General features: G+C 37.6%; 2 pseudogenes; both read left to right on the top strand.

Moving 5' to 3' along the window:
* The first annotated feature begins 627 nt into the window (after positions 1-627).
* LOC126787435 (scarecrow-like protein 11) lies at positions 628-2,937 on the top strand (annotated as a pseudogene).
* Positions 2,938-6,051: 3,114 nt separating this feature from the next.
* Positions 6,052-11,208, top strand: LOC126787436 (scarecrow-like protein 30; annotated as a pseudogene).
* Positions 11,209-13,710: the final 2,502 nt, after the last annotated feature.

Raw genomic sequence — 13,710 nt, forward strand, 5'->3', positions numbered from 1 at the left:
ACTCCTTTGTGTTGTATCTATGTTCCCCTCACTATTTATGTCGAGAATCTCTCTGATTTGTTGCAGATTATAGTTGACCTGTGATCATTGATCTATGTCCTCACTTTCACTTTCATTCATAAGCTACTGACAGTGTTCCTATCGATGATTTAGCCTTTCCGCCTGAAATGTGCATCATAATTTTCTACTATCTTCATCAGAGTTTGGCAACTGATTGTAGTTGAGCACCAACAATGCTCCGGAATGATAATGAATTTTTTTTTTCTGTAATGGATGTTTACATCATCTAATTTATGGTCTGGCAACAGATGTTCCTGATTGTTTCTGTCTGTAATTCCAATGAACTGCATGTGTTTGATTCTTAAAACTGGAATTTACTATCACTGAATCCATGATCCATCAGTGCAAGACTCAGGAGCGTTGGTCATGGTAAAATTTTGGTATATATTAATCCAGTTGATTTAGAATCAGCATCCATGTGATTTGGTGTTTGACTTTTCCCTAATACACTAATAGTGGTATGATTCTTAAATGATATAATTTAGCTGTGAGTGCTATTGTACTTTGTCATATCAACTAATATTCGTTTGATGTAAACCTTTTAACATCAGAAAATTGTAATCACGCATGGGTTTGGGAACTTTGTCAATTTGTCCTGGTGCAGTTCATCTTTATGTTTAATCATTTGTAAATTTGTATAATCCTGGGACTGATATTGGTTCTCCCATTTAGATTGGAGTTGTTAGAAGGTGAAGGCTGACATTCTAGTTTAAGATTTAATATATGCTTTCTCAGCATGAAGGGTCATTTGTTCATTATAAATGTGAAGAGTTCTGTGGAGCTTTTGTTTAAAAAGGCATCAAACGCGCATCCAATCTGATCATTGACATCGTCATGTGTGACCTACTCTTCAATATTTTTTTTAGTTACTGCTTGAGATATTTCAGCTTTTGTTCAATGTTTTTGTTTCCCATTTTTTTGCTTGATTGTACAATTTTGAATAAATAGTTGCGTTTTGTTTTAAACCTTGTTCGTGTTCTGGTTTCCTCATAATGTTATACAGATCCTAATATTGCTTTGTTTTCTGGATGTTTAACATATCCAATTTTCTTCAGACGGGTACGATGGTGAAAATAATGACTACAATAATCCTGTTCTCAAGTATATAAGTGATATTCTTCTTGAAGAAGACATTGAGGATAAGCCCTGTATGTTGCAGGACTGTTTGGCCCTCCAAGTTGCTGAGAAGTCTTTCTATGATGTCCTTAATCAAAAGGATTCTACTGAGGATAACCCGTATGTTGCAGAGCTCCGATGGTTACAGTTGTTTTAGCAATGGTGAAACTATTTTTGGCAATGCATATGGGGTTGCTGATCCTTCAGAAACTTGTCATGTGCAGTTTTCACTTGTTGAGTGTCTATCAGGCACCTCTTTGGTTTCTGAAACAGTTTTGGAGCTGCAATGTCTTGGGAATTCTAGAAGGGTGGAGGAAGCAAACAAGTTCCATGAAAATTCTAAAATCATCGATACAGTGAGGTACCAACTTCAAGGTGCTCAGACACTGATAGGATCAAATCCGGCATATGAACAACAGAGTGATGGGTGTAACTCAGCATATAGATCGGAGACAAAGAAAACTCGACAAGGGCATGATGGTCCTTGCCTGGAAGAATGAAGAAGCAACAGGCAGTCAATTGCATATTGTGCTGATGACTCTGAGCCACAAGAAATGTTTGATTAGGCGTTACTCCTCAAGGCGTGAATCATGAATTCCCTGAGTCTAGTACTCTTCACAATTCGTCTGAGGGAAGCAGGCACTCCAAAAGATCCAAGCGAGGGGATAGTAGTAGATTTGTGCACAATATTAACGCAATGTGCGCACGCTATTGCAAGTTATGACCAATGAAATGCTAGCGAACTACTGAAGTAGATTAGGCAGCACTCTTCTCCCTTTGGTAATGCAACCCAGAGATTAGCTCATTACTTTGCTGATGGCCTCGAGGTACGCTTTGCTGGAACTAGAACCCCGTTATATTCCCCCATCGCAAGCACGCAAATATCAACTGTTGAAATATTAAAAAGTTTTCAGACTTATGTCACTGCAACCCCTTTCAAGACCGTGCCACACTTCTTTGCCAACATGACAATTATGAAACTAGCAGAAAAAGCATGGCTTCACATTACTGATTATGGTACTTATGGTTTTCAATGGCCTTCTCTCATCCAGTGTCTTTCAGAGAGACATGGCGGACCTCCCTATGCTTCGTATAACTGCAATTGAGCTTCCCCAACCAGGTTTTAGACCTACAGAGAGGGTTGAAGAGACAGGTCGTCGATTAGCAAAGTATTCTGCTAGATTTAATGTCCCATTTGAGTTTCATGTCATTGCTAAAAAATAGGAAACTGTACAATTTGATGATCTTAAACTCGATAGAACTAAGCTGATAGTGGTGAATTGTTTACACCGGTTAAAGCAAGTTTCTAATGTGACAGTGATGGGGAATAATCCGAGAGACGTTGTCCTTAAGTTGATCAAGAAAATCAATCCAGAAATTTTCATTCTCGGGGTTGCTAATGGAGCCTACAATTCATTCTTTCACTTCGATGCCGTCTTTGATGTCTCTGAGGCCATCATTCCTTGTGAGGATCAACAATTTGAAAGAGCAGGACTTGGCAGACATGATGGATGGAGTTGCATGTGAGGTACTGGAGATAGTTGAAAGGCCTGAGACATATCAGAAGTGGCAGGTTAGGAATGTGAGGGTTGAGTTCGAGCAACTCCCATTAGACCAGGAGCTGTTGAAGAAGGTGAAGATCATGTCAAAGTTGATGGGGGTTATCACAATGATTTTAGTATTGATGAAGATGAGCAGTGGATGCTGCAGGGATGGAAGGGAAGAGTTATCAGGGCCCTTTCTCTTTGGAAATTCAAGTAGGAGTTTCAAAATCTGGTATATCGGTTTGATTCTCAAGTTATTAATTCCTGTGATCTTTCATATATATATATATATATTTGAGAAGATTGAGAGCGGACGTCCGCAAATGCAAACGTCGCTGCTTCAGGCGACCGGCGACACGCAACAACGGCGCGGATGATACCGGCCGTGCTTCCTCCTCTCGGCTCTTCTGTCTGTGTTGGCCGGAGCTCCATCGCCGGCCGGAATCTCGAAATTTCCGCATAGTGCCGACAAAGTTGAAATTTCCAGAAATTTCGAGATTTCGGCCGGCACAGACAGGAGCGCTGGGAGGGGAAGTGCGGCCGACACCTTATGCACAGTCATTGTACATTGCCAGTCGTCGAAATCGTCGAATCTGCACCAGTGCGGACGTCCGCTTCATAACCTGCCTTCATATATATATATATATACAGTCCTTATCCAGAGTGAAACTTCATTCTGAAATTACTGAGTGAAGTTCCAATTTTAGCACACTTTTCGGTCAAATGTTTTTACCATAAGCGATTCAATATTTAGGTATGCTATTCAAAATCATCTCTACAAATTTTCATCTAATTCGGACATCGTTAAGGTATTGAAATTAGATTGAATCAATGAATGAATTAAAACTGTTCAACGTGAACCGTTCGTGTAAATCTCAATTTTGAAAGCTCAAACCATTGTTAAATTGGATGAAACTTTGTAGAGATGATCTTGAATAATATACCTAAATATTGAATCGCTTATGGTGAAAAAATTTGATCGAAAAGTGTGCCAAAATTAGAACTTCACTCTGTAATTTCAGAGTGAAGCTTCACTCTGGATAGAGACTGTATATATATATGGTCATGTAGTTTTTACTTTTTTCATGTTTTTTTTTGTTAAACAGGGGACCTAAAAGGCCCAGAAACAAAAAACACTAAGATTAAATATTAAAGCAGGCCCATGTGCGTCTACATCTAGCAACACTGGTCACATCGTCCAAGAAAGCCTGCGCAGCATGTGCAGGAGGATCAACAAACTTAATCAGCCCTAATTCATGAGAAATACTCTTTATGGTCAAAACATCAGCAACCATGTTACACTCTAAAAATATGAGAGAGCTTCACATTCTGTAGTTTGGAAATCATAGAAGCACAACTAGCAAGCATGACCCAAGATGATGCATATAAGTGTTATCCCTTTGCATAAGTTGGATAATAATGGCAGAGTCAGACTCAATTTCAACATTTCCATTGTAATGCTTGGCAATGAGTTTCAGACAAAAAAATAAGCCCCAAGCCTCAACATCCAAAATCTCCCCAATCCCCAAGTTCATTTGAAAACCATGAATTCAATGCCCATGCTGATCTCTAATCACCCCTCCAACACCAATTTTCCCAGAGTTAGAAGTTTTGGTGCCATAAATATTCAACTTATACCAACCAGCATGAGACCTAAACTAGGAAACATAGTATAACTATAAAAAGAACTCATTTTAGCCTTGCTTAGAGAGGAACACCACTCTTCAGCATAATCCCAGATGATTTTAGCAGTGTAAACATGCATGATAAATGAGGGATCAAAAACACACTTGTTTCTCCACTTCCATATAAACCAGCAAACAAAGACAAAAATATTGTACCACTACATGTAGGGCTGGGCAAAAAGCCCGAAAAAGAAAAAAAACCCGGACCGGACCGCCGGGCCCGTCCGGGCGGGCCGGGTTTTTTGCCGGGCTCATATGTTGTCATGTGATAAACGGGCCGAGCTTTGTTATGTCCGGGCCGGTCCCGGGCCTTCAAATCTTTAAACAAAAAAAACCCGGAAACCCGGGACATTAGGTGTTATTATGTAATTGGTTTTCGTAAGTGATCCTAAACTTATAGAATAGATACAATGACACTGGAACATAACCAAATAACCTTAAACTTAACTAATTCCAATCCCATAATTCCCATTGTTGTTGCCTCGCACTGCCGATTCGCCGCCAACTAGCCAAAAACAGAGTTAGGCCCGGAAAACCGGGTGGGCTCGGCCCGGATATTACCGGTCCGGGTTTTACCCGGGCCCTTCAATTAATTGACCCGGGCCGGGTTTTACCCGGGCCCTGGTTTTTTAGAAAAAAACCCGGCCCGTCACACTACAACCGGGCCGGGCCCGGGCCCTGAAAAAAATTGCCCGGACCGGGCCCGTGCCCAGCCCTAACTACATGTTATTCTTGACTTTGAAATGACAGTGAAGCTCAGCCACCAACCAGCCATTTTAATCAAGAGAAAATGAATTAGCAATTGAAACAGGAGGACTCATACCATTCTAAATAGCTTTAGATCTGCAACAGTCTCTAAAGAGATGAAAGAGACTTTCATCTACAGAGTTACAAATAGGATAAGTAGCATTTGTAGTAAACCTTCTTCTAGCTCTTTGAACATTAGTTCGAATTTTTTTGTGAATCACTGACTAAAAATCATCTGAATTAACTAGTGAATTAACTAAAAAATTCGTTAGTGATACTAAATAATATTTGAATTAACTAAAAACTTACTGATTAATTAATTCGTTAGGACATAAGCACAAGCCCAAAGAATAAGTAAAACAAAACTGATTAATTAATTAATGCAAAAATATCCAAAATATCTAAAATACCCTAATTTCGTGAAAATTACCAAATGTCACTCATAGATCTAACAAATTTATCTCTCATCATTTTTTAGTTTTTTTTTTCTGGCAAATTTAAGTTTTCTGGCCAAATCACCGGCAATTTAGATGTGAGCCAATATATAAAGTTGTTCCTTATGTCAAGGGCTTTCATTTAAGTACCATATTAGTTATGTTTTAAGAAATTTTGAAATTCTGAATTTTGCTCACCAAAAACCACAGTAGCAGTTAGTTTCTCAGTCGACAGTAGCAGCCAGATTTATAGTCGACAGTAGCAGGTACATTCCAAGTCGACAGTAGCTCCAAGTCGATAGTAGTAGTTAGATTCATAGTCGACAGTAGCATATGTTTTCCAAGTCGACAGTAGCAGCTAGTTTTTAACTCAACAGTAGTAGTTAGTTTTTATAGTCGACGATAGCAGTTAGTTTTTATAACCGACAGTAACAAATAACCTCTCCATTGATAGTATCAAACACTATGGGTCAAATAGGCGTAAAAAGTAAAATATTTTATGACATGTTGCAACTTGCCATCATTTGATCTTTATTTGTAAATTTTAATCTTTATTTACTTTATCAAATTAAGTAATGAATTATTTGTAAACTAAATTATTATCTGTTACTTTTGAGTAGTTTGTTATAGATTTTACGACTCATAATTTGAGGATAAGACCCTATTGTTAATTGTAATTTTCACTCTTCCCTTCCCCTAATTAGACAATTCCTACCTGTACTACCATGATCCACGACCATTCCAGAATACTTCTTACTTGATTACCAAGCATAGCAATAACAACACTGAAGTGACTGAACTACTAATCTAACAAACGTCTACGTTTACTATTAAACCCTCGACTTCTTTTGGTCAATAAAAATCCCCTTGACTAAGAACACAAGAATCATCACGCGTTTAGAAAAATCGGCTATTTGTCCTTTGACTAATCACGCGTTTAGCAACACCAGAAGTGCATTTCATAAATTCACTAATATTATTAGTCACATCTTGTTACGTACATTACTGATGGGCCTTCCGTTTTGGTCTTGGAGAGTTGTTAGAAGGTGGATGCTGACATCCTTGTAATTTATAATTTGATGCCTTTTGAGAAACAAGGGTCTTGAATTCTTGTTGAGTTGATTACTGCGAAAGAATATATGGACATGCATCCCGTAAGTGTCTGATCATTACTCTCCATTATCTTCTCGAAAGATTTTTTGTTTCCCATTTGATCGAGGTTCAATTCCAAGCAATTTTTATTCAGATGATGGTAATCATGAACTCATCAACGCCCTGTTCATTCAAACCAATCTAGACCTCCCTAGTGATCGTTGTACATCATTGAACCAGACTTCAGACGATTATGTTGGTGACAATTATGACTACAACACTCCTATTCTCAGGTATGTAAGTGATATTCTTCTTGAAGAGGACATTGAGGATAAGACCTGTATGTTGTATGATTGTATAGCTCTCAAAGATGCTGAGAAATCTTTCTATGATGTTCTTAATCAAAAGGATTCTACAACACTAGACCAAAATTATGAGAACCCAGATGGCCAGATGATGCCAATAAGGAGAGTTTTTTCAGCAATGGTGGCGGTATTTATGGCAATACATATGGGGTTGCTGATGTCCAGTGTTTTCCTGTTGAGTGTCAGTCGGATACCTCTTTGGTTTCCGATTCACTTTCCAAGCTACAAAGTCTTCGAAATTCTGGAAGAGTGGAGGAAGACAACAACTGGCATGAAAAGTTAAAAATCCTTGAGGCAGAGAGGTTCCAAACAATGCCTCAAGGTTCTCAAACACATATAGAATCAACTTTGGTTGCGCTATTTATGGCAAGACATATGGGGTTGCTGATGTCCAGTATTCACTTGTAGAGTGTCAACCGGATACCTCTTTGGTTTCCGATTCACTTTCAAAGCTACGAAGTCTTGGGAATTCTAGAAGAGTGGTGGAAGACAACAACTGTCATGAAAAGTTTAAAATCCTTGATGCAGATAAGTTCCAAACAATGCCTCAAGTTCCTCAAACACATACAGGATTAACTTCGGTGTATGAGCAACAAAGTGACATATACAACTCAAAAAATGGATCAGAAGCAAAAAAAAAAAACGTCATGGACTAGATGATCACTGTCTAGAAGAATGGAGAAGCAACAAGCAGTCAATTCACTCAGTTGCATATTCTACTGACGATTGTGAGATGCAAGAAATGTTTGATAAGACAATGCTCTTTGAAACTGTGAATTATCAATGTATCTATTCAAGTTCGTTTCATGAGTCTTCTAATGAAGGAAGCAGATACTCAAAAGAATCTAAGCGTGCACGTCCAAAGAGACGAACTAAAGAGGATAGAGTAGTAGATTTGTGCACAATGTTCATTCAATGTGCGCAAACTGTTGCAATTTATGACCAACGAAATGCTAGTGAACTACTGAAGCAGATCAGGCAGCACTCGTCTCTCTATGGTGATGCAACCCAGAGATTAGCTCATTACTTTGCTGATGGCCTCTAGGTACGCTTGGCTGATACTAGAGCCCCGTCGTATTCATATATTGTGCCACAAATATCAGTTGTTGAAATATTGAAAGGTTATCAGACGTTTATCATTGAATTCTTTTTCAGGACACCTGTACAATTGTTTTTATCAGTATGACAATTATGAAACTAGTAGAAAAAGCAACGTCTTCACATTATTGATTTTGGTAATTTCTTATAGTTTCCAATGGCCCTCTCTCATCTAATGACTTTCAGAGAAACCTGGCAGACCACCTATGCTTCATATCACAACGATTGAACTTATGCAACCATGTTTTAGACCCATAGAGACTTGTAGTGAATCAGTCAACAAGTTAGTCAGAGAAACATAACAAACACAGCAAGTCAAGAGAAACAACCACAAAGTAAAGAACACAAAAACATAAATTTAAGGTGGTTCAGCAAATGGCTTTGCCTACATCCACCGGACAGAAACACACTTCCACTATATTAATAATGGGTAGACAAGAAAGACTAAGAAAACAAGGACTGTTCTCTTCTTATCTTTCTCCTATCTGCCATTTCTCACCCTCTAACCGAGAATGTAACACACTATGCTCTTTGTCTCTGCGATGCCTAAACCTAGAGCATAACCCATCCTTATATAGCCATAAACACAAACATGTTTCTTCACCAAATATGAATCCTATTCCTAATAGTGGTAGGCTGTAAAGTCTCCTCCTTATACAGGTAAACTATCATCAATAAAGATTCTATATCCTTACTGGAACACTATACTATAAGAAACCATTTTAGAAAAAACACATGGGCTGGAAACCCAACAATCTCCCCCTTCAGACCATGAGGGAGGTAAACATGCGCGACTCCATCACTGAGAGTTTGCCCAAGCTGACTTGATGCATAACTATGTGGTTGGAGCATGCAGCTCCTCCTAATCGAACAACTCATTACCATGTCCCTGTTGGTGGAACAACTCTTGACCATCTTCACCCTGGTCAGAAAACCCATTGGAAAAAGACATTTGGGACCACTTTTCTAGAACGTCTTTCTTCTTTATATGGTCGTCACCATGATGCCGTATGTCCTAAGAAGTATCAACTATTGCACTCAAGTCATCTTTATACACCAAGTTATGTGTCTTGTACAAGGAACGACAAAACTCTCCACTAGCAACGTCCAACGATCGATTCGTAAGCTTCCACTTCCCATCACCAACTAACTGATGGAAACCTTGTCTGTCAAGAGCACTTGCAGACAGTATGTTGACACGTAGATCAAGAACGTGCCTCACATCCTTCAATGTCATATGGTAACCCAGATTAGTCTCGATGCAAATATCTCATATTCTCAAAATCTTGGAGTAGCTTGTATTACCCATCTTTAACATCTCAAAGACACTTGCCTTGTGTATAAAAAAGAGCTCCAAGTTGGAACTAACAAGACAACTTGCACTCGAGTCATCTAAAATACAAGCAGTATAGCCATTATCTTCACCATCTTGGTACTTGTATTTCTCCTTGTTTTGTTTCACTTTCGACACATCCGCTTCATGTGGCCCTTCTCTTGCCACCTTTCATCATCCATATTGGTTGGTCTTGCAGTCGCACCCTTTATAGGCTCATGCATATTTCGACAACACAAGATATCCTCCATTCTTGGCTTCCACGTCACCCAATTCTTGTGGGTGAGTTTGATCATTGTGCCTTTCACATCATCATCCATTCTAACAACACCGATTCAGCTGAACCCAACCTTCAACTAGGCTCTGGTTCCACTTGTTGTGAATCAGTCAACAAGTTAGTCAGAGAAACAGAACAAGCACAACAAACCAAGAGAAACAACCACAAAGAAAAAAAACACAAGAACATAGATTTAAGGTGGTTCAACAAATAGCTTTGTCTACATCCACTGGACGGAAACACACTTCCACTATATTAGTAATGGGTACACAAGATAAACTAAAAAAACAATGACTCTTCTCTTCATATATTTCTCATCTCTACCCTCTCTCACCCTCTAACCGAGAATGGAACACACTATGCTCTTTGTCTCTGCGATGCCTAAACCTAGAGCATAACCCCTTCTTATATAGCCATAAACACAAACATGTTTCCTCACCAAATATGAATCATATTCCTAATAGTGGTAGGTTGTAAAGCCTCATCCTTCTACAGGTAAACCATCATCAATAAAGATTCTCTATCCTTACTGGAACACCATACTCTAAGAAACTATCTTAGGAAAAACACATGAACTGGAAACCCAACACAGAGAGAGTTGAGGAAACTGGTCGTTGCTTAACAAAGTTTTTTGTAAGATTTGGTGTGTCGTTTGAGTTCCATGTCATTGTTCAGAAATGAGAAGCTGCAGGATTTGATAATCTTAAGATAGATAGAAATAAGCTTATTGTGTTGAACTCTTTACACCGGTTGAGGCACGTTCCTAAGGTGACAATGATGGGAAATAGTCCGAGAGATGTTGTCCTAAAGTTGATCAGGAAAATCAATCCAAAAATATTCATACATGGGACTGTCAATGGGTCACACAATTCATCATTCTTTCTCACACGTTTCTGACAAGTTATCTCTTACTTCAATGCCTACTTTGATATCTTTGAGGCCACAATCCCTTGTGAGGATCAACAACGACTGTTTTTCGAAACAGTAATTGGTGGAGAGATGATGAATGTAGTGGCCTGTGAGGGACTGGAAATAGTTGAAACGCCTGAAACATATAAGAAGTGGCAGGTTATGAATGTGATGGCTAGATTTAAGCAGTTCCTATTAGACCAGGTGTTGTTGATGAAGAATATATTTAAGTCGATAGGATATCACAATGACTTTAGTATTGATGAAGATGACAAGTGGATGCTGGAGAGATGAAGAGGGAGAGTCCTCTTAGCCATTTCCTTCTGGAAAGCCGAGTATGAGTTTCACAATATATATCTTGTTTTTTTTTTTTGGTGCTCAATTTTTTTCTGTAATCTTTCACATAAGAAATGGTCTTGTATGCTACTGTTTTCACACTATAATGCATGACTTCGTTGTTAATATCCATTTATTCGTCTTTTGTCATATGCAGCTTGCATAAGATCAGTCTTTTGGAGTCAAACTTCAAATCAGATATCAGCTTGTGAAAAAACACACTCGTTTTTGGTAAGTTATCTGTAATATTTGTATTGCGATTATTGCCACTTGGTATGGGTTGGTGATCAGTGTAATATATAGTTCGTTTCTATTTTTGTTGCACTATGTCTCAATTGTGAAACTTTTTTTTCTTATATGATGTCGCTGGTAATTTTCTCACACTATAGTGCACATAGTAGGGGTGAGTGTAAAAAGCTAAAATCCCGATCCCATTATGAAATTCATAGGAATGAGATGAGACAAAGGTCTAAAAACGTCCGTCCTATCCCGAACCTGTCTCATTTTATAATAGTGGGATGAGACGTGGGACGAATAATTTCTATCCCGTTTCATCCCGTCCCGCATAATAATTTTTCTTTAAATTGGATGGTATGTGCATTATATTTTTTGTAGAGAGATATGCTGTCATATCAAAGTTAGTATGAAATTCACAGATTATGATACTCTAACAATTATATTTACTAAATTAGCAACGAAGTCATGTGATATTTGTTACATTGTTTGTTCATTTTATGCTTAAATGGACTGATGCATTACAAGGTATCGAGTTCATCCTGCTAAATCCAAATGTGGGTTTCGTTTTGGCTAGTAGTCCCTTGCAGCATCTATAATTACGCTCATTCTGCTAATACATTTATATGGACTGATGCATTACAAGGTATCGAGTTCATCCTGCTAAATCCAAATGTGGGTTTCGTTTTGGCTAGTAGTCCCTTGCAGCATCTATAATTACGCTCATTCTGCTAATACATTTATATATAGATCTAGTTAAGAAACTTACTCTTGGACTCTTTGTCCTTTTTAAAGATAATGAGAACACTACTTTAAGTAGGAACAATTGTCCACCTCCAACTCTAAGAGGAAAAAGAAAGGGGAAGTCTGTATCGGTTGCAAATGTAATCGATGTTTAAGTTTGTACCTTTGTTTCATGTTTCATGTTTTTTTGTGTGACTAAGTTAATATTTAAGGTTGTGATGGATTAATGTTTTATGTTTGTGATTGACTTATGATGGATTGTTTGAATTATTTAAATGACTCAATGTTGTTAATTCATAGTTGAATTACTTGAAATGTTGAATGATAATTGTATGTAAGAATTGAGAAATTAAGTATATTAAAGTCATGGGATTGTGAGATTAGGCATGTTTCATCCCGATCCCAACTAAGATTAATCACGAGTGTGATGCATTCTAAAAAACCCCGTTCCGTTTCAAAAAACTGAGATGAGACATGAAATAAGTCTCGTTCCGTCTCGTCCCGTGTCCACTCCTAGCATATAGTTACAGTAAGTTACTAGTCAGCTGCTTTTTCTATTGCAAACTTGCGAAATCCAAACTTTCAACTTCTAATGGAACTTTTGGATGCTTTTAATTCTGCTAATGGTCTGGATGGAGCAGGGATGATAAGAGATGGAAACGGAGATGCATGGTCAATATTGGTGTTTTTTTGTGTGGTTTGCATGCAGCTTGCTACTCTGATATGTTCAAAAGCTATAGAGAGTTGAGTTTGACTCTGCTAGTCTGGTTCATATTCATGGTCAAACCGAGACTCTTGAGTTTGCACCCTCTTCGGCCTCTTGTATCCATGCTTCTCAACTGCAGCCAAACTCTCGCCGCATCATGTATGTATATCAATTGAGTAATATTCATACTACAATATACAACACTATAGCGATAACATATTGATGACGTGGTACACTGTTTACTATTGATTAAATCTTGCGGTGTATCTTAAACATAATAAAATACCGATATTTAGCACTTTACATCTAAAAACAATTTTGTTTCTCGGATTTTAAATTTAATTCGTATATCTTCGAACTCTTCTATCATCGACATTTTTGTTCATTCCTTCAAATAAATCCGCTATCTCACTAACATACCAAACATTTGACGTTAAAATGACTAACATATCCCCATTAGAAATCAATTTTATTTTTCCCTTGTCCTTTTTCTCTCTTACACTTTTATTCATATTTTTTCTCTCTCTAGGTTGGCACTAGGTGTTTTTTTATGAAGCACTATTAAAAAATTTGACATTTTATTTTGATAGCATTTTCTATTCGTCACATCATATATACACACACATATAAGTTCGACATTTTGTGTTGATAACATCTTTATAATTTATATTTGATGCACTACAAACAGATCAAGGAAAACACATAAAAAAAAAGAAATAAAAGCAAAATTAGAAAGAAAATAAATTGATTTGAAGTGGGTATTTCAATCATTTTAAAAACGTAACGGAATTTTTTAACGGTCAACTAACGAAATAAGTAAGATTATCGGCAAATGTGAGTTTAAAGATATATTAATTTATTTTGAAAATCAAAGAATAAAACTGTTTTTAAGTGTAAAATATAAGGTGTCAGAAGTAATTAATACTTTCAAATAAAAAAGCCAACCAACAAAAAATTGAGACGTTAACTACCACTGCAAAGGAGGTGATCGTCCCACTCCGATGAAGAATCAATTATACAAAGATTCAGA

This window comes from Argentina anserina, chromosome 3 (genome assembly GCF_933775445.1).
Source record: "Argentina anserina chromosome 3, drPotAnse1.1, whole genome shotgun sequence".
NCBI classification, from domain to species: Eukaryota; Viridiplantae; Streptophyta; class Magnoliopsida; order Rosales; family Rosaceae; genus Argentina; species Argentina anserina.